Below are 26,025 nucleotides of genomic sequence, written 5' to 3'. Positions count from 1 at the left end.
AAAACCAATAATGCTGGTGTCACTCATTGTGACGATTTATCTGAAATATTACATTATTATATATTATATATATATATATATTATAATAAAAACAAACACTCTAGTAAGGTACGGACACCCGTACATGACACTGGCTAAGGTAAGGGAACCCATAAACAACCATAAGCACCCCCGGACCTAGGACAGCCTGTAACTTGCTAACTTGCTGTTTTGTTTGCTTCTCATCGTTTGCTGCTAGTTGCATGCCAAACGAGTTCGTTCTGTCCAAAATATAAGCTTTTTTTCTTCTAATAAACTCAATACAAATACAGTGCACTAGCAACTATTTCCCTTTCAAAAGTTGTAGTCCCGTTTCAGTTAAAACAAAATGTGTGCTTCAAAGAAAGAAAATACTATTGCTGCTGACTTGTGTTTCTTTTCCCTCTTTACCTGCTCTTATCACAAAGCTTCTCAACACAATCTCAGGTGCAGGTGCACTCTGCGCTATCCTTTGCCCGAGCTTTGTCCAGGAAAACTCACTGTAGCCATCTTAGTTCAACACGGGCTCTCCTTACCTGCGAGTCACACGGGTCCAGTTCACTTTGCAAGTGAACAGTCTCTTCTCAGAAACAATAAGGAAACTTGGAAAGAAACACAATCCCAGGTCGGTGTTAAAAAAAAGTTCTTTGTTTTCATATTAAAAGAAAACATTTGTATTTTCTCTGCACACTTCACAGCTCCAATTAGCACACTCAACTAATCCCTGCCCCCCTCAGAACTGTCACTAAAGAAAGGTACTCACAGTCATTTTAAATATGACATCCTGTAGTGTTTGTTTTCAAAATATGATCTTATTATCACTTGAACCAAATAAATCCTTTGACCCACTAATACCAAATTACAGTTAGGGGGGCCACAGATGTGATTTGAAAATACGATCTTCCATGTCTTTCTGTTGTGTTTTGACCTGGGGATCTGTAATTGTCCAAGTGGCTACTGCACATGTACTTATTTAATATTAAATGTGTTATTTAATTAGGCTTGGTTCTGGTGAGCATGTACAAGACGTCAGCTTTTTAAATAACTGTGTGTATTGGATCATACACATTTTAGAAATACTCTCTCAAACTTCCCGCATTGGTACCTCACCAGGGAGGTAGAAAACAGCAATAGCATTGAAAAAGTGTGATTGTAGTTCTGCTCTTCTGCAATATATTTCTACAATATCTTTAACATCTTCTTTAACATTGTTTTAAAGGCTGGGACCAATATGGTGGAATATCTCCAACACACGGACATTGAGAGACTCGACCCCTTTGTGCTGCTGCTCAGAGACCAACTCTCAGTTGTCTCTGAGTAGGCTATGGATCAACTTCCTTTCCTAATATGAAGGAGACCATGGATACAAAACCTATGAAAAACAGGTGATTATTGTTATTCTTCTCATTATAAACTACTTAATACATCTCTCCCATAAAGTACAACAGGATAGTGGTGACGTCATTCAGGATTGGATTGCCATTGGTCAAAAGCCCTCTGAGAGAAATTGTGTGGCGACACTCCACACTCTTAGAAGAAATTGTTCTGCACAGAACCATAAAGGGTTCCTCGAGTAATCGCTCTGGTGGATCCCTTTATGGTTCTATGTAGAACCCCTTCAAAGGGGTTACATGAAGAACCCCCAAACATAGCGTTCTACACAGAACCATTCGTTTTAAAATGTTATATATAGAACCCATTCAAAAGGGGGACACGTGCTATACCTGAATTTGTTTTCCAAATACAATCTTTAAAAAATGTATGAGTTCATATATACAAACACACATACACAACGTAGAAATCGCACTACTAGTGAAGTAACTTCATTTACATTATATGCCACAACTCCTCAATTTGGAACGCAAAAACAAGACATCTGATGTAAAAGTGTAAACTAATTACGAACAGCACTTTTGATTTTTATCTTCAATTCAGGGGCTACTTATTCGAACAGTAAACTGTATTCTCTCTTCAGAGTGACTGGAATGTTTTTGCCTACATTCAACTTAAATATGAAAGTTTCCAAAAACGGCATAGTTTTCTTTAAGGCTATTCAATGCCAAACACAAAATTCTCTCTGCTTTCAGTGCTTGTCCTTCAGCACAATTACACAGGTTCATGATGTTCTCATTTCAATACATTGTTTTCTTATTTAAACTATTTGACTTTGAGCTTACATTGAGAATAAAATCACTTTTGCAAGTAAAACCTGGCCAAGAAAGGAAGCAGCACTACAATAAAACAATACACAGAATACAAAGCAGTTCCTTCAAAAGTGAAAGTGATAAAGAGTGATGTCTGTCAGTAAATTACGTTGAGATACATATTGGTTATTTTGAATTAGGAGTCCAACTTCAATAACTTCTATTAACAAGCCAAAATACAGATCAGAATTACGGGTAATTGAAAATAATATGTAGCGCCTAGGTAAGCTTGGATGTGTTCAGAGAGACACTAAAAACGGACCTTCCTCACACCCGTCTTGTTGAGGTGGACGTGGTCATACAGGTGATGTGGCTGGATGCCTCAGTGGTGTGCCAGGTGGACGTTGGGGAGGAGGGCACATCTTCGGGATACTTCTGCGTTGATGGCCTGGATGATGTGCAGGGGCACGTCTGTGCGGGGCAGCAGTGTGGAGATGGTGATTTTGGCAGTTTGGAATTCCTCTGTGGCTTTCTTTGCCACCTGTCTCAGGGCTGAGGCCACATCGCCCCTGCGGGCACTCAGGTCGTTAGTGCCGGTGTGGATGAGGATGTGTTTGACCTGGCACAGCCTCCTCTTGGAGAGCAGCTCCAGGGCTCTCTGTGCTGTGGAGCACCAAAGCTTTTTCACTTTTCGCCCAGGGAAGAGGCGCCTCTCATCCAGGAACTTCCCATTGGAGTCGCTCAGAATGACCACCTCTGTGTTGACCTGCCACTCCGGGTTTGCGTCGGGAGTGGTGGGGGCAGCGGGTGTGTTTTAGGGGAGTGGCGTTTCAGGGGTTTGTGTATTAGTGGCAGGTCTGGTGATAGTGGGGGTGTCAGGAGTGGTGGGGAGTGTGGGTGGATCAGTGGGTGCGTCAGTGGGTGCGTCAGGGGTTGTAGGTGTTGTGGGGTCAGTGCAGTGCAGTCTCTGTGCTCCTCTCTTAGCTTCTCCAGCTGGCTCTGCAGGCTCCTCAGCTGGCTGTGCTGGGGTGTCCTGGTCAGCTCCTCCCTCGCTCTGTGCAACTCCGTCCTCAGGGTTTGGCTCTGCTCCTCCTGGTCTCTCACTGCTGCTCTCAGCTCATGGATCTCAGCCTTGTGGTGCATCTTTAGTCCCTGAACTCCGCAAACTTCAGCTCCAGCACTGATAGGCATTCCTTTAGTGTTTTAATGTTGCTGGAGAGTTTTGGGGAGACAGGGGGGCAGTCTGTGGGAGATGGGGCACTGTCTGGCTCCGTGTGGCTGGGGGCAGACTGCAGGGTGGCCGGCTCTGGCTCGTGTTTCTCTACCTCAGTCTCCTGCTTTGAGGTGTGGAAGCCGAGAGCTAATTGGTCCAGGCTGCTCTCGCTGTCCTGCACCATGATGGTCCCGTTGTGGTATACATTAAAAGTGAGCATCACACTGTCTGTGTCTTTCTCTACCAGCACTGAGATCTGCCTGCCTCTGCTAATGCCCCTCTTGTTGTTATTGAGGTATGTCTGGCACAGGGTTTTGTGAAAGGCGGTGTAGAACAGTAGATTGTTCTTGACCCTGTTTTCTCCTTTACCGGTGTAGTCTAGGATGAGGGTCTCAGGAGATGCTCTCATCACAGCTTGTTTGTAGTCCTTCTTAGCCTGTGCAGAGCGAATGTCTTCAGGGTATCGGATTTCAAAAGGCAGCTCTGCAGTCAGACTGCTGTTCGATAGATTTGTATCAGTCTCAGTGGCAGTTGGGCTCTCTCCTACTGTCACTCTATTCAAATCGGAGCTCTGCATTTTCATTGGCTGAGTCAACTACTGAGAATGCTTATTTATTTTATTAATACATATTTTTTTGTTTAATTATTTGTCTCTATAGGTGAAAGGTCTTACCTCCAATTCTTGTCTTCAGCTTTTCTTTTCTGACTTTTCTTCCTGAACTGTCTCTCTGCTTTCTTCTTTTTGTGTTTCTCTTAAAATTATTATTTTTTGAATACTTTTTCTTCTGAATTTCTATTCCATGTCTTCTGTGTATGTTTATAGTGCTATATATTCATTTGTAAATGACAAATTAAATCCGCTTATGTATAAAAACAAATGTTTTTTAGGAGCTCATATTCCTCTCTCTCTCTCTCTCTCTCTCTCTCTCTCTCTCTCTCTCTCTCTCTCTCTCTCTCTCTCTCTCTTTCTCTCTCTCCCTCTCAATTCAATTCATTTGTATTGTCAAAGCAATTGGACATACATACATATACATACATACATACATACATACATCTACACGGAAAATAAATAATAGAATTATGAATCACAATAAGATGTAATGAAGTACAGAAAATGAAAATGTAAAAAAATGTGATCTTTAATACATACAAATAAGGAAAATAGGTTTACTATTTCCAGATTCCTTTTTTGAAATACAATGACATGCATAACAAACAAGTATTTACATTATATTTACAGCCGGTGCTCGTGTGTCACTGTGTCCCTCAGGCTGTGGTAGGCGCTGACATATTGGGCAGCCAGGGTGGCTGTGTGTCCCTCCCCCAGGAGGACTGGCGTTTTTCTTTTTTCTCAGTTTTGTCACAGGTTGGGTGGGCATCCATTATGTTGTTACAGAATTTGTCCCTTATTTTGGGCTAAAGCTTTCCGTGGAGGGGAACGTGGATCAGTTTGTACCATTTTTGGGAGAATCTGCCTTGTTGGGGCGGAGCTGTGACCAGGTGAACAGCAGATCGGGCATAGGTGGGCATGTGGGCAGAGGAGTAGGAAGGCCGGTCAGGCAAATTAGCTTGCTAAGATACGCAGCAGCAGCAAGCAGCCCCCCCATCCAGCCAGCCAGCCAGTCTGGCTGGCAGTGACTGAGTGGTCTAGGGTAGGTTTTCTTCCCTAGAGTGCAGACCTTGCAGCAGACCTGGCCTGACATATCTGCCATGTATGACCCTGCCCCTTGGTTTGTCCCACATCCTCCCCCCCAGCTGCGACCCCATAGGTCAAGCGACAGCCGCAAAAAAGCATGCATCCGGGACAGCCCATCAACATTCCCCATGGCCTTCCCTGGCCTGTGCTGCAGGGTGAAATGAAAATGTTGGAGACTCAAAAACCACCTCATCACAGGGCATTCCTGTCTTTCGAACGATGCATCCAAGTGAGGGGGGCATGGTCAGTGATCAGGGTGAAGTGCCTGCCCAACAAATAGTATCGAAGACTGTCCAAAGCCCACTTCACTGCCAAACATTCTTTTTCAACTACCAAATAATTTATTTCATTGGATTCCAACTTTCTGCTAAGGAACAACACCGGGTGTTCGTGATCACCCATTCTTTGGGACAAAACCACTCCGATCCCCACCTCAGAGGCGTCCGTCTGGACTATAAATTCTTTCTGAAAGTCAGGTACCATTAAAACGGGGTTGCGGCAGAGCGCCTCCTGTAGGCTCCGGAAAGCCCGGTTTGCTGTATCACCCCATCTAACCATATTGGGTTCTGTAGCCTTAGTCATATCAGTCAGAGGGGCCGCTAAGGTAGCATAGTTGGGAATAAACCTCCGGTAATACCCAGTTAACCCTAAAAATGCCCTAACCTGCTTTTTATTGACAGGCCTAGGCCAAGAGTTTATGGCTTCAACCTTGGATATTTGGGGTTTCACCATACCCCTCCCTACTGTATAGCCCAAGTATTTGGCCTCTTCCAACCCCAAATTGCATTTGGTTGGATTAGCCATCAGGCCTGCTGCATGTATTGAATCCAATACCGCTTGGAGCTGAGACAAATGTGATTCCCAATCTGGACTGTGAATGACCACATCATCTAAATATGCTGCCGCATACGTCCTGTGTGGTCTAAGTATGTGGTCCATCAACCTTTGAAAGGTGGCAGGAGCACCATGCAGGCCAAAGGGCATCACTGTGTAGTGAAACAGACCATCTGGGGTTGCAAAGGCTGTTTTTTCTTTGGCACCCGGGGTCAAGGGAATCTGCCAGTAGCCCTTGGCTAAGTCAATAGTTGAAATATAGCGAGCATTCCCAATATTCTCTAACAATTCATCTACTCGGGGCATTGGGTATGCATCAAACTTTGAAATTTCATTAACCTTTCTAAAATCATTACAGAATCTCCAGGAGCCATCAGGTTTGGAAACCATGACTATAGGGCTGGACCACTCACTGTGGGATTCTTCAATAACCCCTGCCTCCAGCATTTCCTTAACCTCATTTCTAATAGTGTTCCTGCGAGCTTCTGGTACCCTGTAAGGCCTCATATTTACCTTCTTTCCTGGGAGAGACACAATGTTGTGAGAGACTAAATGGGTACGCCCCGGTATGCCTGAGAAAACTTCCCTATTACGTATTATCAAGTCGTTCACCTCCTTCAACTGGTCAGGTGACAAGGCAGCTGCAATATTCACCTTCGGTGTCCCTAGTGGCTGAGGGGGGTAAGTCAACATCAACACTTCCCTGTCCTTCCAGGCTTTTATTAAGTTGACATGATATATTTGTTCTGGGGGTCGGCGGCCGGGTTGCTGAACCTTATAGTTCACTTCCCGTATTCGCTCTATAATCTCATAAGGTCCCATCCACGTAGCCAGAAATTTACATTCTACAGTGGGAACCAACACCAACACCCTATCACCAGGCTGGAACACCCTCAGTGTAGCCTGACGATTATAGGCGAATTGTTGGTGTTCCTGTGCCTGCCTTAGGTGCTCTCTCACAATGGGAGTGACTGTGGCTATTCTCTCTTGCATAGCATTGATGTGCTCGACTACACTCCGGAAAGGAGTGGACTCGTGTTCCCACGTTTCACGGGCTATGTCTAATATCCCCCTGGGGTGCCTCCCATATAACAGTTCAAAAGGCGAAAAGCCCAGGGAAGCCTGTGGGACTTCCCTAATGGCAGACATCAAGTAGGGCAGCATGAATTCCCAATTTTTCCCATCCTTATCGATTACCTTTCTTAGCATGGACTTCAGGGTCCTATTAAATCTCTCAACCAACCCATCTGTTTGTGGGTGGTAGACTGATGTTCTCAACTGCTTAACCTGCAACAATTTACACAGATCGGTCATAACCTTAGACATAAAGGGTGTGCCCTGATCTGTTAATATCTCCCTCGGTATCCCCACCCTACTACACATCAACATTAGCTCTTTTGCAATACCTTTTGAAGCCATGGTCCGCAGTGGAATGGCTTCTGGGTACCTGGTGGCATAATCCAAAATAACCAGTATATACTGATGCCCTCTGGCTGATTTCGGGAGAGGTCCCACCACATCCATAGCTATCCTAGCAAAGGGGGTCTCTATGATGGGCAAAGGGACCAGTGGGCTTCTGAAGGCTGGTTTAGGAGCATGTAGTTGACATTCAGGACATGAGCTACAATGTTCTGTCACGTCTGCATGTACGCCTGGCCAGTAAAACCTCCTCAGGAGTCTATCCTTGGTTTTGTCCATCCCCAGATGTCCCCCCAGGATATGCCCATGTGCCAGATTGAGAACTGTTCGTCTGAATGGGGTGGGAACTAGCAATTGCTCCACAATGTCCACCCCTATCTTATTTACACGGTACAATAGGTCATTTTTTACCATAAAATAAGGATAAGCTGTTGGCGGGTCTGCAGTAGTCATAGGGGTCCCATTTACTACCTTCACATTTTCTTTAGCATAGTGTAGAGTGAGATCTCGCACCTGTGCGCTGCCAAAATCAGTGGGGAGTCCCTCTAACACTGACACTTCTACATTGTCAGCTTCAGGGGTCTCTATGAATGGATTCTCACCCACCCTGCTAGTGCTGGGTTCCTCACCCTCCATAGGGTCATCTACGTCACTACATTCCACCCCTATGTTTTCAGTTTAATTTTCCCCAACCAAAACCTTCACTGTCGACTCAACTGGAACCAGGTCTACTTTTAGCTCTAGTTGTGGGATCGAGGCAACTTCTGGCTTACAGTTTTCAGTGTGCATTTCCAATTTACTATGTTTTCTATCTAGTTTTCCAAAATTAGGAAAATATCGTCCCAGTATCACATCATATGGCATGTTGGGTACCACACCGACTTCGTAATCTAGTTTCCCGGCCTCTGTCTGTATGTTTACAAGGGCTGTGGGATAGGGGCGTGTGTCACCATGTGTGCATGTGATACTGAGCTCCTGATGTCTATCCAGCTTGTTGGTCGCTACTAATTTTTCTGTGACCAGTGTAACCATACTGCCAGAGTCAAGTAGAGCAGCCACTTCTTTCTCATCGACTATCACTGTACACATGTGTTTTGGATTAGGTACTCCGCCTATGAAAACATCCGTCCCAACAGGGCAGGCATAAAATACCGGTTTCTCTTTCCCCATATCACACACATTACATTGCATTGGTTCCTCTCTACCTGGGCAGTGGGCCGCAATATGTCCTACTTTGTCACAATTGTAGCAGACAATTGGTTGTGATGGTGACCCCCTATAACCCTTAGTCTCGGCTTTAGGCCCCACCTTTGCCCCCCCCAGTCTTGCTCTTTTCTTCCAACCCAGCGCGTCATGTTTCCCAGAGTACTTTGGAACCATCTTACCCGGTCCGCTGGTTCGTCATGGCCTGGGGAACGAGTTTTTAACCTCCGGTACATGCTCTGCTGCTCCGGCTGTATAGAACTGCTCTACAATGGCCACCAAGGTGTCAGCGGACAGCACCTCATTCTGGCCAACCCAGCGTCGAACGTCCTTGGGCAAACAGCGTTGGTAGTTGTCAAGGACTATGGCCTCCACCACCTCGGCTGATGAATGGACCTCTGGCTGTAGCCATTTCCTGGCCAGATGGATCAGATCAAACATCTGCGTTCGGATTGGTTGTCCTGGTTGGTAGGCCCACTGCTGAAACCGATGTGCCCTCACTGCGGTGGTCACGCCCAATCGGGTCATTATCTCCGCTTTCAATTTATCATAGTCCTGGGCGTCCTTCAGCTCCAGATCAAAGTACGCTTTCTGTGCATCCCCTGCCAGATAAGGTGCCACAAGCCCTGCCCAGGAATCTTTTGGCCATCCCTCTCTCTGCTGTCCTCTCAAAGGTCATAAGGAAGGCCTCAACATCGTCCTGTTTTGTCATTTTCTGCAGAAAGTGATTGGTGCGGGGAGTGGAATGGGTTGCAGCCCCCTGTGGCCCAATCCTGGTTGCAAGTGCTTCAACACTCTCTTTCAGCTCTTTAGTCACCTTTTCCTGCTCTTCTCTAAACATTTTATTTGTATCATGCTGGACCTGCAGTGCTTCCTGATGCATCCGCATAGCATCCTGGTGAGCCACCTGCTGCACCCTGGTCGCTTCCTGTTGGGCTATTACAGCCTGTAGTTTTTTTTTTTTTGGATAAAAAAATTCACTCAGCCAGTCTGGGTTTCATGAGGTGCTGCCCGCATTCTACACCAAATGTGACAAAACGCCTTGGCTGTACACATGTGCGGGTCTTCTCTGTGATCTTCTTAGGAGTAAAAACCAGTCATGACCCAGGGAGGAGGTTGCAAATACAGGGCTGTGCCTGTATGTTTACTTCAAACAAAACAAATCTGAAAACAAAACCTAACTCACACTGGAGTTGTAACTAATCTTACATAATCATTCTATTTTAAACAAAGTCTGGAATAAATAAGTCTTGGCTTTCTCCTTATGAGCTACCTCTGTTTTCCAGATAACTCACCCTATTGTCTCTCACTTCTCTCTCAGGCCCGCCTTATATACCTGGTGAATAATTGAGGAAGTAACACCAAGTGACCACATTAGGTGCTAGAATGGCTGCCTGAGGGTTTCTGGGGAGTGTAGTTGCCTAGGGTCGGTATTCTACCCTAGAGTACACACCTTGCAGCAGACCTGGCCTGACATATCTGCCATGTATGACCCTGCCCCTTGGTTTGTCACAATACATACATACATACATATACACGGAAAATAAATAATAGAATTATGAATCACAATAAGATGTAATGAAGTACAGAAAAAGAAAATGTAATAAAATGTGATCTTTAATACATACAAATAAAGAAAATAGGTATACCATTTCCAGATTCCTTTTTTGAAATACAATGACATGCATTACAAACGAGTATTTACATTATATTTACAGCCGGTGCTCGTGTGTCACTGTGTTCCTCAGGCTGTGGTTGGCGCTGACATATTGGGCAGAATGTGTCCCTTATTTTGGGCTAAAGCTTTCTGTGGAGGGGAACGTGGATCAGTTTGTACCATTTTTGGGAGGATCTGCCTTGTTGGGGCGGAGCTGTGATCCAGGTGAACAGCAGATCGGGCATAGGTGGGCATGTGGGCAGAGGAGTAGGAAGGCCGGTCAAGCAAATAAGCTTGCTAAGGTACACAGCAGCAGCAAGCAGCCCCCCCATCCAGCCAGCCAGCCAGTCTGGCTGGCAGTGACTGAGTGGTTGACAGACGGCAAGCAACGGAATGTTCATGCTCTGTGATGTCATAGCAGTCAGCTGAGAGAGGCTTGTGATGTCATCGCTGAGCTGGCTGGCTGGCTGGCTGACTGGCTGTGTGTGTGTCTGTGTGTGTGTGTGTGTGTGTGTGTGTGTCTGTTTGTGTTTGTCAGTCTGTCTGTCTGTCTGTCTCTCTCTCTCTCTCTCTCTCTCTCCCTCTCAATTCAATTCATTTGTATTGTCAAAGCAATTGGACATACATACATACATACATACATGCTAGAAAATCATTACTATGTTATCTTAAAGGCTAACTAAGCAGAACATATTTCATTATAGAACAGCGTTCATAGATCTACACATGGTTTTAAGGAACAGGCACGTAGGTCATACCGTTTGACATTGTCTCCAAGGTTCTCATCGTAAATAACAAACAGAAATCAAACTACCTTATGGCCTCCTGACCTTCTAGCTTGACCTTATCTTTCTTAAGTATACAAGAGAGAAAAACAGGTTTGAGAAAATAATTTCTAACTTTCCTTCCATACAATAATACATACATACATACATACGGAAAATAAATAATAGAATTATGAATCTCAATATAATGTAATGAAGTACAGAAAAAGAAAATGTAATAAAATGTGATCTTTAATACATTCAAATAAAGAAAATAGATTTACTATTTCCAGATTCCTTTTTGAAATACAATGACATGCATTACAAACGAGTATTTACATTATATTTACAGCCGGTGCTCGTGTGTCACTGTGTCCCTCAGGCTGTGGTAGGCGCTGACATATTGGGCAGCCAGGGTGGCTGTGTGTCCCTCCACCAGGAGGACTGAGCGTTTTTCTTTTTTCTCAGTTTTGTCACAGGTTGGGTGGGCATTCGTTATGTTGTTACAGAATGTGTCCCTTATTTTGGGCTAAAGCTTTCCGTGGAGGGGAACGTGGATCAGTTTGTACCATTTTTGGGAGGATCTGCCTTGTTGGGGCGGAGCTGTGATCCAGGTGAACAGCAGATCGGGCTTAGGTGGGCATTTGGGCATAGGAGTAGGAAGGCCGGTCAGGCAAATTAGCTTGCTAAGATACGCAGCAGCAGCAAGCAGCCCCCCCATCCAGCCAACCAGCCAGTCTGGCTGGCAGTGACTGAGTGGTTGACAGACGGCAAGCAACGGAATGTACGTGCTCTGTGATGTCATAGCAGTCAGCTGAGAGAGGCTCGTGATGTCATGGCTGAGCTGGCTGGCTGTCTGGCTGGCTGGCTCTGTGTGTGTGTGTGTGTGTGTGTGTGTGTGTGCGTGTGTCTGTCTGTCTGTCAATTCATTTAAATTCAATTCAAAGGTGCTTTATTGGCATGATCTATCACAATATTGCCAAAGCAGATACAAATGTTCTATCAATCAAGACAAAACATTGCAATACAAGATTCAGTGGAACAAATATAGTACACATTGAAATAAAATTAAGTAGGATATAAACCATATTTGTTGTTTGTATCAAAATTTGTGTCATGACATCAGAAAAATCACTGTTTTTATTTTGTTTTGCAAATGGAGTGCCACAGGCTGGTGTCTACACACTGTCTCGCAGGCTGTGGCAGGTGGATACATATTGCGCTGCTAAGAAGGCAGTGCGCTCCTCCTCTCCCAGCAGGACGGGGAGTTTGCAGCAATCGGGGATCATGCTGAACTCAGGGATATGCATTTTTAATATTTTAAAGTATGTCTCCCTGATTTTTGTGTATTTAGGGCAGGACAGCAGGAAATGCGCCTGTGTTTCGACCTCCCCTAGGTCACACTGGCTGCACAGCCGCTCTTCTCTGGCAACCCAGAATTTTCTGTAGCGGCCTTTTTCAATGGCGAGGCTGTGGTCAGTGAGCCTGTATTTAGTTAGATTTTGTCTCTCTTTTATATTTTGGATTTTTAAGTATTCAGCCAATGTAATGTTTCTATTCAGGGCCCGGTAGCATTCCAATTTGTTTTGTAATTCTAATTCGTGTCTCTAATCTTTTGTGTATTTGCTTTTCAGGTACATGTCAATTTTCCCAATTGTTGTTGTTTTGGTCATTGTGTGTTCGGGCTCTGTGAGCCTCAGAGCCGTGGGGGCGTTTCTGTGTACGTGTAAGATGTTTTTATGAAATTCTAGATGGAATATTTCCATGGGGCTTTTGTCCCAATTGTTGTTATTGAGGTTCATGAGGGGACCCCACACTTCGCTCCCATATAGCAGGATTGGTTGGATGATGGAGTTTAATATTTTAATCCAAATAGTTATTGGTATTGTTGTTTTCCCAAATTGTGTCTTTATGGCATAAAATGCCCGGCGTGCCTTGTCTTTTAATGCGTTTATAGCCAGGCTGAAGCTCCCTGACGCACTGATGGTCAGGCCAAGGTAGTTGTATCTGGTGCAGTGCTCTAATCCAGTGCTGCCCAGAGTGAAGCGGTACCTGTTTCCCTGAGATGGGGCTTTTTTCTGGAAAACCATAACTCTGGTCTTGTCCAGATTGACTGCCAGGGCCCATTTCTGACAGTACTGCTCTAGCAGCGCCAGGTTCTGCTGAAGCCCCTGCTCTGTGGGCGACAGCAGCACCAGGTCGTCTGCGTAGAGCAGGAACTTGATCTCTGTGTCATGGAGAGTTAGGCTGCGGGCGTCAGACTGCTCCAACACTGTGGCCAACTCGATGATGTAGATGTTGAACAGTGTTGGACTCAGACTGCAGCCCTGTCTCACTCCCCGCCCCTGAGTGAAGAACTCTGTTCTTGAGTTGCCAATTTGAACTCCGCATTTGTTTTCAGAATACATTGATTTAATGATGTCATAAACTTTACCCCCTACACCACTCTGTAGAAGTTTATAAAATAATCCCTTGTGCCAGATTGAGTCAAATGCCTTTCTAAAGTCTACAAAACAGGCAAATATTTTTCCTTTATTGTTTTGGGTATATTTATTTATGAGGGTGTGTAGAGTGTAAATATGATCGGTTGTGCGGTGTTTTGGTAGGAAGCCAATCTGACTCTTATTCAGGACACTGTGCTTGGTAAGGAAGGCCAGTATCTGGGCGTTGATGATACTGCAGAACACCTTCCCCAGGTTACTGCTCACACAGCTGCCCCAGTAGTTATTGGGGTCTAATTTGTCTCCACTTTTAAAAATCGGGGTGATCAATCCTTGATTCCCGACCTCAGGGAAACACCCGGCTCTCAGCACCAGGTTAAAGAGTTTGAGCAGAGCCTCCTGCAGCTGCGGGCTGCTGTGCTTCAGCATCTCAGGGCTGATGCTGTCGGGGCCGCTGGCTTTCCTGGGTTTGAGGATTTTGAGTTGATGTTTTAGTTCCTGTATTGTAAATGGGTTATCTAAGGGATTTTGGTTATTCTTAATGATTTCTTCCAATTTATTTAGGTTTTTTAATATTTTAACCTGTTCTGGCTTTGGATTGTTTTCAACATTTTGGTAAAGTTTTTCAAAGTGTGTTTTCCAGATTTCTCCATTTTGAATTGGTATTTCATTTTTTGTTTTTGGGGTATTTATTCTGCCCATATAGTGGTCTTTTTTCTTACTGAGGAGTTGCTTGTAGTGCCGCAGGGCCTGGCAGTAGCTGAGGCGAGCCTCCTGGTTGTCGGGCTCTCTGTGTTTAGTGTTGGAGAGATGTCTCAGGTGTTTCCTAGAAGTTTCACACTCCTGGTCACACCACTGTTCTTTTTTTCTTTTAGACGATTTCATATTTTGGTTTTTAATTGTTTTAATGTTTGATTTTAAAGCCAGTCTCTCAAATATTTCATTCAGTGTTTTGGTGGCTGAGTTTATTCCGTTTTGGTTTATTTGATAGTGTGAGGATTGATATCTGTCTAACATGTTTTCAATCTCATCACTATTCAGGGCTCTTGTGTAGTTCTCTGTGCTGGGCTCTGACCATCTCTAACTGGGTGGCAGGGAGACCAGTTTTGTGGGAAGTTTGGCTCTGACTTGTGGCTGCGCTGATCTTTTTAGGTAAAGTGTTATTTGGCTGTGGTCTGATAGTGGAGATTGTTGTCTGACTATAAACGCATTGTTGGCTTGTGGGTCCAGGTCAGTTATGGCGTAGTCCACCACACTGCTGCCCAGAGCCGAGCAGTATGTGAATCTCCCCAGAGAGTACCCCCTGGTCCTGCCATTGATGATATATAGACCCAGGCTTTTACATAGGCGCACTACCTGCTTCCTGCTCTTGTTTACCACGCTGTCGTGGCTGTGTCAGTGTGGAGGTGTGTGTGTGGCACAGCGGGGAGTCTCCGAACAGGTGTGTGTTCCCCTCTGTATTGATGTAGTCCATCTCTCTGCCAGTCCTGGCATTGAGATCGCCACACAGCAGTACAGAGCCCAGGGTCTGGAAGTGGCAGATTTCGTTTTGAAGCTCATGAAAGCCTTCCTCATTATAGTAGGGGGAGTCTGCGGGTGGCATATAAATTGCACATAGGTATATATCTGTGTTATTTTGTAGGGTGTCTTTTCTGATTTTCATCCACAGGTGTGTGTCTCCTCTCTGTACTGGGCATAGGGCTGCTCGGAGCTCCTCCCTGTACCACACGATAATCCCCCACGAGGCCCTGCCACACCTGACTTTGGGTTTTTTATAGGAGGGCACAATCAGCTCCCTGTATCCATTGTATCCATCCAGTGTATAGACATATCTGCACAGCACCAAGTCTCTACAAGAATGAAAACATCTGAACTATTTACAGTGTTGATCAGTTCAGGGCCTGTGCTCTTCATTCCAAAAGTTGAGGAGCGTAAACCCTGCATATTCCAACTGCTTATTTTAAAGGACATGTTAATATATTTTATTATACTTGTCTCTTCTACATAAGAAAGTTTAATTTGTGGTCTACAACTGATATTATATTACTATTAATAATTATATATGGATATACATAATAATCACTCAAAGATTTTATGTTTGCATCAAAATATCAGAATAATTAAATCACATTTTTTCTTACTCTCCATCTCCACAACCATATATATGTGTGTTGAGGCTCAGTTAACTCAGCAGTGTGGTACAGATGACACTGAGGAGTTGCCTTATCTGGGCCAGCTGGGCAGCATCGGGCCTCCAGGCTCTGGAAGCCGCTGCTGCGTGGCTGTGTGGCTGTGCTGGTCCCCGGCTGTCCGCTCTGCTGTGCTGGACGGGCCCTCTGGGGATGGGGGGGTGGGGAATGGGGCCGCGGGGTCTCAGGGGCTGGGGCTGGGGTGGAGCCGGTGGCTGGGGATGTGGCCGGGGGCTGGGGGGTTTGCTCCTGGTCTCGAGGTGGGGGTGTGTGGGGTTTCGGCCCAGGGTTGTGTCCTTGAGGACCTTTGAGATGATCCTCACACCCGTCTTGTTGAGGTGGACGTGGTCATACAGGTGATGTGGCTGGATGTCTCAGTGGTGTGCCAGGTGGACGTTGGGGAGGAGGGCACATCTTCGGGACACTTCTGCGTTGATGGCCTGGATGATGTGCAGGGGCACGTCTGTGCGGGGCAGCAGTGTGGAGATGGAAATTTTGGCAGTTGGGAATTCCTCTGTGGCTTTCGTTGCTACCTGTCTCAGGGCTGAGGCCACATCGCCCCTGCGGGCACTCAGGTCGTTAGTGCCGGTGTGGATGAGGATGTGTTTGACTTGGCAAAGCCTCCTCTTGGAGAGCAGCTCCAGGGCTCTCTGTGCTGTGGAGCACCAAAGCTTTTTCACTTTTCGCCCAGGGAAGAGGCGCCTCTCAACCAGGAACTTCCCATTGGATTCGCTCAGAATGACCACCTCTGCGTTGACCTGCCACTCCGGGTTTGCGTCGGGAGTGGTGGGGGCAGCGGGTGTGTTTTGGGGGAGTGGCGTTTCAGGGGGTTGTGTATTAGTGGCAGGTCTGGTGATAGTGGGTGTGTCAGGAGTGGTGGGGAGTGTGGGTGGATCAGTGGGTGCGTCAGGGGTTGGAGGTGTTGTGGGGTCAGTGCAGTGCAGTCTCTGTGCTCCAGTGATGTGTAGCTCCTCTCTTAGCTCCTCCAGCTGGCTCTGCAGGCTCCTCAGCTAGCTGTGCTGGGGTGTCCTGGTCAGCTCCTCCCTCGCTCTGCGCAGCTCCGTCCTCAGGGTTTGGCTCTGCTCCTCCAGGTCTCTCACTGCTGCTCTCAGCTCATGGATCTCAGCCTTGTGCTGCATCTTTAGTCTGTGCATCTCATCCCGGAGCTGATCGCACAAGGAGGTCTGGGCCAGGGTGCTCAAGGTCTGCTCCCTGAACTCCGCAAACTCCAGCTCCAGCACTGATAGGCATTCCTTTAGTGTTTTAATGTTGCTGGAGAGTTTTGGGGAGACAGGGGGGCAGTCTGTGGGAGATGGGGCACTGTCTGGCTCCGTGTGGCTGGGGGCAGACTGCAGGGTGGCCGGCTCTGGCTCTTGTTTCTCTACCTCAGTCTGCTGCTTTGAGGTGTGGAAGCCGAGAGCTAATTGGTCCAGGCTGCTCTGCTGCCCTGCACCATGATGGTCCCGTTGTGGTATACATTAAAAGTGAGCATCACACTGTCTGTGTCTTTCTCTACCAGCACTGAGATCTGCCTGCCTCTGCTAATGCCCCTCTTGTTGTTATTGGGGTATGTCTGGCACAGGGTTTTGTGAAAGGCGGTGTAGAACAGTAGATTGTTCTTGACCCTGTTTTCTCCTTTACCGGTGTAGTCTAGGATGAGGGTCTCAGGAGATGCTCTCATCACAGCTTGTTTGTAGTCCTTCTTAGCCTGTGCAGAGCGAATTTCTTCAGGGTATCGGATTTCAAAAGGCAGCTCTGCAGTCAGACTGCTGTTCGATAGATTTCTATCAGTCTCAGTGGCAGTTGGGCTCTCTCCTACTGTCACTCTATTCAAATCGGAGCTCTGCATTTTCATTGGCTGAGTCAACTACTGAGAATGCTTATTTATTTTATTAATACATATTTTTTTGTTTAATTATTTGTCTCTTACCTCCAATTCTTGTCTTCAGCTTTTCTTTTCTGACTTTTCTTCCTGAACTGTCTCTCTGCTTTCTTCTTTTTGTGTTTCTCTTAAAATTATTATTTTTTGAATACTTTTTCTTCTGAATTTCTATTCCATGTCTTCTGTGTATGTTTATAGTGCTATATATTCATTTGTAAATCACAAATTAAATCCGCTTATGTATAAAAACAAATGTTTTTTAGGAGCTCATATTCCTCTCTCTCTCTCTCTCTCTCTCTCTCTCTCTCTCTCTCTCTCTTTCTCTCTCTCCCTCTCAATTCATTTCATTTGTATTGTCAAAGCAATTGGACATACATACACATACATACATATACACTCACCTAAAGGATTATTAGGAACACCTGCTCAATTTCTCATTAATGCAATTATCTAATCAACCAATCACATGGCAGTTGCTTCAATGCATTTAGGGGTGTGGTCCTGGTCAAGACAATCTCCTGAACTCCAAACTGAATGTCTGAATGGGAATGAAAGGTGATTTAAGCAATTTTGAGCGTGGCATGGTTGTTGGTGCCAGACGGGCCGGTCTGAGTATTTCACAATCTGCTCAGTTACTGGGATTTTCACGCACAACCATTTCTAGGGTTTACAAAGAATGGTGTGAAAAGGGAAAAACATCCAGTATGCGGCAGTCCTGTGGGCGAAAATGCCTTGTTGATGCTAGAGGTCAGAGGAGAATGGGCCGACTGATTCAAGCTGATAGAAGAGCAACTTTGACTGAAATAACCACTCGTTACAAACGAGGTATGCAGCAAAGCATTTGTGAAGCCACAACACGTACAACCTTGAGGCGGATGGGCTACAACAGCAGAAGACCCCACCGGGTACCACTCATCTCCACTACAAATAGGAAAAAGAGGTGAGACATTCAGATGGTAGAGTCAGAATTTGGTGTAAACAGAATGAGAACATGGATCCATCATGTCTTGTTACCACTGTGCAGGCTGGTGGTGGTGGTGTAATGGTGTGGGGGATGTCTTCTTGGCACACTTTAGGCCCCTTAGTGCCAATTGGGCATCGTTTAAATGCTACGGCCTACCTGAGCATTGTTTCTGACCATGTCCATCCCTTTTTGACCACCATGTACCCATCCTCTGATGGCTACTTCCAGCAGGATAATGCACCATGTCACAAAGGTCGAATCATTTCAAATTGGTTTCTTGAACATGACAATGAGTTCACTGTACTAAACTGGCCCCCACAGTCACCAGATCTCAACCCAATAGAGCATCTTTGGGATGTGGTGGAACGGGAGCTTCGTGCCCTGGATGTGCATCCCACAAATCTCCATCAACTGCAAGATGCTATCCTATCAATATGGGCCAACATTTCTAAAGAATGCTTTCAGCACCTTGTTGAAGCAATGCCACGTAGAATTAAAGCAGTTCTGAAGGCGAAAGGGGGTCAAACACAGTATTAGTATGGTGTTCCTAATAATCCTTTAGGTGAGTTCATCGTAGCTCTTAATACTCTCTTTCTGTCTGGAGGAGATATAATTGAAGAATTGTACACGTACCCGGCTACTTTCAACACCCTTTGCTGCACTGATATTTTTCCCTCCATTTTTCTTTTTCTTTTTTCTTTTTTCTGGAAGTTCCGTCTATATCCGCCAGCCTTTAAGAGACATCATGCAACCAGGCCTCTCGGCTTGCGGACACACAGACCTGAATGCGCCCGATCTCGTCAGATCTCGGAAACTAAACGGGGAAGGACCTGGTCAGTACTTGGATGGGAGACCTCCTGGAAATACCAGGTGCTGCAAGCTTTTTACGTCTCCTGGGTAACTTCATTGTAGCTCTTAATACGCTCTTTCTGTCTGGAGGAGATATAATTGAAGTATTGTACACGTACCCGGCTACTTTCAACACCCTTTTCTGCACTGATATTTTTCCCTCCATTTTTCTTTTTTTTTTTTGGATGTTCCGTCAATACCCGCCAGCTTTTAAGAGACATCATGCAACCAGGCCTCTCGGCTTGCGGACACACAGTCCTGAACGCGCCCGATCTCGTCAGATCTCAGAAACTAAACGGGGAAGGACCTGGTCAGTACTTGGATGGGAGATCTCCTGGAAATACCAGGTGCTGCCAGCTTTTTACGTCTCGTGGGGAACTTCATCATAGCTCTTAATACTCTCTTCCTGTCTGGAGAAGATATAATTGAAGAATTGTACACGTACCCGGCTACTTTCAACACCCTATGCTGCACTGGTATATTTCCCTCTATTTTTCTTTTTTTTTTTTGCTGGCAGTTCCGTCAATACCCGCCAGCCTTTAAGAGACATCATGCAGCCAGGCATCTCGGCTTGCGGCCACACCATCCTGAACGCGCCCGATCTTGTCAGATCTTGGAAGCTAAACTGGGCAGGACCTGGTCAGTACTTGAATGTGAGACCTGGAAATACCTGGTGCTGCAAGCTTTTACGTCTCCTGGGTAACTTTATCGTAGCTCTTAATACTCTCTATCTGTCTGGAGGAGATATAACTGAAGTATTGTACACGTACCCAGCTACTGTCAACACCCTTTGCTGCACTGATATTTTTCCACACATTTTTCTTTTTTTTTTTTTTTTGCTGGAAGTTCCGTCAATACCCTCCAGCCTTTAAGAGACATCATGCAGCCAGGACTCTTGGCTTGTGGCCACACCGTCCTGAACGTGCCCGATCTCGTCAGATCTCTGAGGCTAAACGGCGCAGGGCCTGGTCAGTACTTGGATGGGTGACATCCAGGAAATACCAGGTGCTGCAAGCTTTTTACGTCTCCTGGGTAACTTCATCGTAGCTCTAAATACTCTCTTTCTGTCTGGAGGAGATATAATTGAAGAATTGTACACGTACCCGGCTACTTTCAACACCCTTTGCTGCACTGATATTTTCCCTCCATTTTTCTTTTTTCTTTTTTTTTTTGCTGGAAGTTCCGTCAATACCCTCCAGCCTTTAAGAGACATCATGCAGCCGGGCCTCTTGGCCTGCGGCCACACCGTCCTGAACGCGCCCGATCTCGTCAGATCTCGGAAGCTAAACGGGGCAGGACCTGGTCAGTACTTGAATGTGAGACCTCCTGGAAATACCTGGTGCTGCAAGCTTTTACGTCTCCTGGGTAACTTTATCGTAGCTCTTAATACTCTCTATCTGTCTGGAGGAGATATAATTGAAGTATTGTACACGTACCCAGCTACTGTCAACACCCTTTGCTGCACTGATATTTTTCCCTCCATTTTTCTTTTTTTTTTTTTTTTTTGTTGGAAGTTCCGACAATACCCTCCAGCCTTTAAGAGACATCATGCAGCCGGGCTTCTTGGCTTGCGGCCACACCGTCCTGAACGCGCCCGATCTCGTCAGATCTCGGAAGCTAAACAGGGCAGGGCCTGGTCAGTACTTGGATGGGTGACCTTCTGGAAATACCAGGTGCTGCAAGCTTTTTCGTCACCTGGGTAACTTCATCGTAGCTCTTAGTACTCTCTTTCTGTCTGGAGGAGATATAATTGAAGTATTGTACACGTACCCGGCTACTTTCAACACCCTTTGCTGCACTGATATTTTTCCCTCCATTTTTCTTTTTTCTTTTTTTTTTGCTGGAAGTTCCATCAACACCCTCCAGCCTTTAAGAGACATCATGCAGCCAGACCTTTTGGCTTGCGGCCACACCATCCTGAACGTGCCCGATCTCGTCAGATCTCGGAAGCTAAACGGGGCAGGGCCTGGTCAGTACTTGGATGGGTGACATCCAGGAAATACCAGGTGCTGCAAGCTTTTTACGTCTCCTGGGTAACTTCATCGTAGCTCTTAATACTCTCTATCTGTCTGGAGGAGATATAATTGAAGTATTGCACATGTACCCAGCTACTGTCAACACCCTTTGCTGCACTGATATTTTTCCATCCATTTTTCTTTTTTTTTTTTTTTGCTGGAAGTTCCGTCAATACCCGCTAACCATTAAGAGACATCATGTAGCCTGGCGTCTTGGCTTGCGGCCACACCGTCCTGAACGCGCCCGATCTCGTCAGATCTCGGAAGCTAAACGGGGCAGGACCTGGTCAGTACTTGAATGTGAGACCTCCTGGAAATACCTGGTGCTGCAAGCTTTTACGTCTCCTGGGTAACTTTATCGTAGCTCTTAATACTCTCTTTCAGTCTGCAGGAGATATAATTGAAGAATTGTACACGTACCCGGCTACTCTCAACTCCCTTTGCTGCACTGATATTTTTCCCTCCATTTTTCATTTTTTTTTTTTTTTTTGCTGGAAGTTCCGTCAATACCCGCCAACCTTTAAGAGACATCATGCAGCCAGGCCTCTTAGTTTGCGGCCACACCATCCTGAACGCGCCCGATCTCATCAGATCTCGGAAGCTAAATGGGGCAGGGCCTGGTCAGTACTTGGATGGGTGACCTCCTGGAAATACCAGGTGCTGCCAGCTTTTTACGTCTCCTGGGTAACTTCATCCTAGCTCTTAATACTCTCTTTCTGTCTGGAAGAGATATAATTGAAGAATTGTACACGTACCCGGCTACTCTCAACTCCCTTTGCTGCACTGATATTTTTCCCTCCATTTTTCATTTTTTTTTTTTTTTTTGCTGGAAGTTCCGTCAATACCCGCCAACCTTTAAGAGACATCATGCAGCCAGGAGTCTCGGCTTGCGGCCTCACCATCCTGAACGCTCCCAATCTCGTCAGATCTCGGAAGCTAAACGGGGCAGGGCCTGGTCAGAACTTGGATGGGTGACCTCCTGGAAATACCAGGTGATGCAAGCTTTTTACGTCTCCTGGGTAACTTCATCGTAGCTCTTAATACTCTTTATCTGTCTGGAGGAGATATAATTGAAGTATTGTACACTTTGTCTTAGGGACAGTCTGGCTAGCAGTGACTGAGTGGTTGACAGACGACAAGCAACGGAATGTACGTGCTCTGTGATGTCATAGCAGTCAGCTGAGAGAGGCTCGTGATGTCATCGCTGAGCTGTCTGTCTGTCTGTCTGTCTCTCTCTCTCTCTCTCTTCCTCTCAATTCAATTCATTTGTATTGTCAATGCAATTGGACATACATACATACATATATATATATATATATATATATACATACATACATACATCCATACATGCTAGAAAGTCATTACTATGTTATCTTAAAGGCTAACTAAGCAGAACATATATCATTATAGAACAGAGTTCATAGGTCAACACATGGTTTTAGGGAACAGGCACGTAGGTCATACCGTTTGACATTGTCTCCAAGGTTCTCATCGTAAATAACAAACAGAAATCAAACTATCTTCTGGGCTGACCTTCTAGCTTGACCGTATCTTTCTTAAGTATACAAGAGAGAAAAACAGGTGTAAGAAAATAATTTCTAATTTTCCTTCTACACATATATACATACATACATATGTAGCGTTATGTTGGGTGTATTTGGATAAGAGCATTTGGGCTCTGAGCTGAAGCACTGATCTAAAGAAGACCTCTCCCCCCCAAAGTTATCAGATTTCCTTAGCTCATCAGCTTGGAACTGGTTTGCATCAAAGTGACAGTTTTGGGGAGGATGGCACCGAGAAGAGGCCAAATAGTTTGGAATTCTGCTATGAGATGTCTGGAGAAAGGGGCCTGTAGGTGATAAAAACTCTTTGAAGTGGATGAGAGCCGAAATCCCGACATAGAGCTACGAACCCAGGCCAACCGGCATTTCCAAAAGATGGCATGGATTGACATCAGTCAAAAATAAAGCCTCCCTCCAATAGGACACTGGGGGCTGAAACCGAAATCCAATCTCAAGAACTCAGGGACCAATCACCTACTGATCTGACAGACTATAAGGAACAGCGGACAGTCTTTCTCTCTCTCTCTCTCTCACCTGAACCAGAAACTCGCTGCCACAGCTCAACCTGTAGCTCTGTTGCCAGAACCGGAATCAGAAACCAACCAAGTCTTTGCCGGCAACAGAAGAGTTAAACTGGGAGAAGGAGATTGAGCCGTAGGAAGAATTCTTTTAAAGGACTTTATTAAATAAATAACTTCACAGACCCACCTGATCAGTGGAGTTTTACAGCTGGACAATTGACTAAGTCGACTGAATACGAAAGTGTCAATCACTTAAATAGCTATTTGAGTCTTAAGAAACTTGACCCTTGGAACAAACAGGGCCCTGCTTTCCTCAAAGACTTCGTCTTCAAGTAACTACGGTGGAACCATGCTTACAAAGAAGATTTTGTGCACAACCTTGGAGCCTTCAAACCAATGGAAAATCTGTTTGGAAAAGACTCTACATTCGCGAAACCCCAACTTCCAGGTGCATCGACTGAGTGGAAGTTCTTGGACAAAGCCGAACCGGACTGCCTTTGTTCCAAACCACACGGACCTCGTGCCGTGTGCTGTTATCTGAGCCCGAAGCCAGAGAGGCCTCTCTGCGATGAAGTTCACATAAGTTTAACAGTTTGGAGTTTGTGATTCATGACATTTGAGAAATCAATTAGAAATGTTAATCTGTGATTCATAACTCTAGAATGTGTAATATCATTTAGTTTTCTTAAATATAAATGTGTGTTGCATTAAACTGTTTTGTTGATAATTTTAGAAATAAAATCTGTCAACGCCGAGAAATATCTTCTCATTCCTGTTTAACTGTTTAGTCTGAAATTGACACAAGTTAATAGACATTAGATTATTGGTGGCCCTGCCTATCCTTAATCATTTAATAATAATCAGTTAAGGGAAATTGTTGTAACAAATAGGATCTTTCTCGGCACCTAAACGTAAATGAGACTGATATATATATAACGAGAAGTTACCTGACATAAATACTAACCTGCGTAGTTATTTAATGTCTGACTAATAATACTAACGAGAGACTCACCTTCGTCTTACTAACCGGTATTGTAGTCAATGTGTTTATAACCTTTTTTGTTTAACGATTTGTTAAACGGAATGTACGTGCTCTGTGATGTCATAGCAGTAAGCTGAGAGAGGCTCGTCATGTCATCGCTGAGCTGGCTGGCTGGCTCTCTGTGTGTGTGTGTGTGTGTGTGTGTGTGTGTGTGTGTGTCTCTCTGTCTGTCTGTCTGTCTGTCTCTCTCTCTCTCTCTTACTCTCTCTCTCTCCCTCTCATTTCAATTCATTTGTATTGTCAAAGCAATTGGACATGCATACATACATACATACATATATATGGAAAATAAACAATATGTGTACATCTCTTTCTGCATTAGTGGTGCCCTCACAGATGTGCAAGTTACATGACAGACAGACAGACAGAAACACACACACTTTCACACACAGACAGACAGACACAGACACACACAGACACACACACACATACTTTGACAGACAGACAGACAGACACACGCATATTATGGGTCTTTGTTGGGTAGTGAAATGGGTAGCATCGTGGCGCAAAGCATTCTGGGAAAAGCAACTAAACACGTTTAGTCATGTATTTGTCCATAGTTTACACATGAGATGAAAGAGACAGTATGACGTGTTGAGCACCTGGGATTCCTCATGTGTATGTGAGGGGCAGAGGAACCGGATCCAAAGTGTGCGTCCCAGGTGCTATAGGTTTCAAAGCATGCAGGGGAATAGGCACCCCACCCTGACACCTATAGAAGACTGGATAGGGAGATATAAATAGCAATGGGGAGACTCTTGTACTTGGTGTGGCTCTATCCATATAGTGGGGCCAGCAGCCACTTAGCAGGTGCAGCAATAGAAGCTCAGCCTGGGGAGACTGGATTTAGCATTTCCTCTCCATTTTGATAACTATCCATAATCATTTCTGCAAAATACTTCTATGATACCTATGTATGTTTTTTACTTGTACTATATTATACTATCAAGTATCAGTGTACACATACAATGTGACCTGTTACATTAATACAGAGGCCACGGAAGGCCAGATCACTAATAGCCACTGTCCCCTGATATTACACTTTTTTACAATCACTTTGGCACTCATTTCAGAACCTTGATGTCATTTTTCAAAACTCTAGACACTAAACTCACACCCGATGATCAAAATGCACATTTTTCAAAACTCTAACACTTTTTTACAATTGCTTGGATACAATACACATCAACCTCAGATCATTTGTTCATTGAACTAAAATGACACAACTTAACATCAAAGTATTACCATTTCAAAATGCAATTCACACATTACATCTGAGATCACTGTCTATTCATTTCATTACAAAGATCTAACTATCAATTGATACAGCTGCTCAAAATGATAAGTGACTGTTGCATTACTCTTAATGCATAATTTTATGGAAACTGACAAACAATATTCCATGTTTCGATCATGAAAGTTTCAGGATAATGAGATCCATTGACATCAATAAACGAGGAGCATGAACCAGTTGGACTACATTATCTATGGATGTAATATTTCATCATCATGTAGCACTTTTCCACACCATGTTTGCAGTGTGGAAGGAAAGTTAGAAATTTTTTCTCTAATACCTGTTTTTCTCTCTTGTATACTTAAGAAAGATAAGGTC

General features: G+C 45.0%; 2 non-coding genes and 8 pseudogenes across 2 annotated transcripts; all 10 read left to right on the top strand.

Moving 5' to 3' along the window:
* Window positions 1-19,187: 19,187 nt before the first annotated feature.
* On the top strand, window positions 19,188-19,306 carry LOC136761717 (uncharacterized; annotated as a pseudogene).
* A 207-nt stretch (window positions 19,307-19,513) lies between these two features.
* On the top strand, window positions 19,514-19,632 carry LOC136762142 (uncharacterized; annotated as a pseudogene).
* A 210-nt stretch (window positions 19,633-19,842) lies between these two features.
* Window positions 19,843-19,958, top strand: LOC136762089 (uncharacterized; annotated as a pseudogene).
* A 213-nt stretch (window positions 19,959-20,171) lies between these two features.
* Window positions 20,172-20,290, top strand: LOC136762028 (uncharacterized; annotated as a pseudogene).
* A 215-nt stretch (window positions 20,291-20,505) lies between these two features.
* On the top strand, window positions 20,506-20,624 carry LOC136761173 (uncharacterized; annotated as a pseudogene).
* A 215-nt stretch (window positions 20,625-20,839) lies between these two features.
* On the top strand, window positions 20,840-20,958 carry LOC136760604 (5S ribosomal RNA). The gene has a single exon (XR_010820225.1). It is a non-coding gene; the product is annotated as a 5S ribosomal RNA (ribosomal RNA).
* A 214-nt stretch (window positions 20,959-21,172) lies between these two features.
* Window positions 21,173-21,291, top strand: LOC136760822 (uncharacterized; annotated as a pseudogene).
* Window positions 21,292-21,504: 213 nt separating this feature from the next.
* LOC136760844 (uncharacterized) lies at window positions 21,505-21,623 on the top strand (annotated as a pseudogene).
* Window positions 21,624-21,838: 215 nt separating this feature from the next.
* Window positions 21,839-21,957, top strand: LOC136762464 (5S ribosomal RNA). Its single transcript, XR_010820663.1, has one exon. It is a non-coding gene; the product is annotated as a 5S ribosomal RNA (ribosomal RNA).
* Window positions 21,958-22,173: 216 nt separating this feature from the next.
* Window positions 22,174-22,292, top strand: LOC136761624 (uncharacterized; annotated as a pseudogene).
* The last annotated feature ends 3,733 nt before the right edge of the window (window positions 22,293-26,025 follow it).

The sequence above is a fragment of the Amia ocellicauda genome, chromosome 10, assembly GCF_036373705.1.
Source record: "Amia ocellicauda isolate fAmiCal2 chromosome 10, fAmiCal2.hap1, whole genome shotgun sequence".
In the NCBI taxonomy this organism is placed as follows: domain Eukaryota; kingdom Metazoa; phylum Chordata; class Actinopteri; order Amiiformes; family Amiidae; genus Amia; species Amia ocellicauda.
Note: the sequence above shows the minus strand (reverse complement) of the source record. Positions and strands in the feature narration are given on the sequence as shown.